A 1,603-nucleotide genomic window follows, 5' to 3' on the forward strand; every position below is an offset into this window, starting at 1 on the left:
AAAAAAATAAAAGCAGAGACAGCCTTATAGAGAAAGAAAGTGGGTGTGATCTGAGGTGTTCCTAAAGACCATGCCAGCAGCAAAATATTTTTCCCATTCAAGTAGCACGGTGCCTGAAATCACACTATTAGGGATTTATTTCTTTGGATCTAGCATTACTTGGTCTTCAATTAATATGAAAATGTTTAAATAACCTAAGTATAAATTAATTTAGAATACATTTCCTCTGCGACAAAAGGAGCTAAGCCAGAGATGGAGCAGGTGCATAAGAAATGAGGTACAGAAAAGTGAGGAAAGGTCAAAGAAAGGGGACATTCAGATAGCAAAATAAAAATATACACTTGGCAGGGCTTAAGAATCATGCATTTAATTAATTAGAAAAGCAGCAACGGACATCACTATCACTGCTATCGTGAGGATTTCATTTCCTTCTCTCAAAGAATTTGCTGCAATTGAAGGTTGAAACGTCATTTCAATTGATTTTTAATACATGACAACTTACATTTTCTTTTGCCATCTTGCTGTTGCAATTGAGAAGGCACTGGCAATAGCATTAATAGATGAGAAAGTCCAATATACCCATTTTGTAAAAATAATTTGATAATGTAGTAGAAGTCAATTCAGTTTTTGGTCAGTTAGCACAAGAGACGCTAAATACCCATCACTTAGTTCCTCATGCTTACAAACAGCCTGAGGTTCTTTTTTATAGTGACAACATGAAATGTGATAAAGCCTATGAGATCAAGGATAGAAAGAAGCTCAATCCCATTTTTGCTTTGCCATTAACCTGGCATAAAATATCAATCACATTGTTTAATCTGTATGTAGGTTTCTTCATCTGCAAAATTGGGGTAACAGTCCTGTTCCCTTCAAACAGCAGAAAGTGAGACATAGCTAGTTCAGTGTTTTAACACATAGAAACTGGCCAATTTTATGATAAACAAGGTGAGTAAGATACATTCTTGGTCACAAAATGGCCTCATGACAAAAACTGTTTTATAAACAAATATGCATAATCTTTAATTTTCTAAAAGAAGGCATATCAAAAACAGTTTTAAAAGCAAATACTGGCAAGCCTCCAGTGTGCGTGGGTCTGGTGACGTGTGCATTCCTACACTGCTTGCCAGAACAGTATTGAAATGGTTGAGGGTTTGTCCTGCTCCATCCAGAGCAAGGTTATAGAAATTTCAGACAATTGCTTGAAAAAAAATGAAAAAAAAGAAAAGAAAACACACTTCATGAATTCACATATAAAATAAAGATTTGTTTTCATTTTATCTTTTCTTCTGGAATCAATGCTGGTTTTTTGTTTGGGTTTGATTTGTTTTCTTTAGTCTTTTCTTTTCTTTTTTAGAGACAGGGTCTGTTGCCCAGGCTGGTCTGCATTGATGCCATCATGGCTCATGGTAGCCTCGAATTCCTGGGCTCAAGCAATCCTCCTACCTCAGCCTCCCAAGTAGCTGGGACTACAGGCATGCAGTACCATTCCCAGCTAATGTTTTTGATTTTTCAATGGAGACAGGGTCTTTTGCTTGTTGCCCAGGCTGGCCCTGAACTCCTGGTCTGAAGCAATCTTCCCATCTCAGCCTCAGTTTCAGGTTTT

The 1,603-nt window shown here is 37.1% G+C and overlaps 1 non-coding gene across 1 annotated transcript; it reads left to right on the plus strand.

The window, feature by feature from the left end:
• Window positions 1-1,068: 1,068 nt before the first annotated feature.
• LOC115835306 lies at window positions 1,069-1,197 on the plus strand. Its single transcript, XR_004030294.1, has one exon. It is a non-coding gene; the product is annotated as a small nucleolar RNA SNORA9 (small nucleolar RNA).
• The last annotated feature ends 406 nt before the right edge of the window (window positions 1,198-1,603 follow it).

Source organism: Nomascus leucogenys, chromosome 5 (assembly GCF_006542625.1).
Source record: "Nomascus leucogenys isolate Asia chromosome 5, Asia_NLE_v1, whole genome shotgun sequence".
NCBI lineage: Eukaryota > Metazoa > Chordata > Mammalia > Primates > Hylobatidae > Nomascus > Nomascus leucogenys.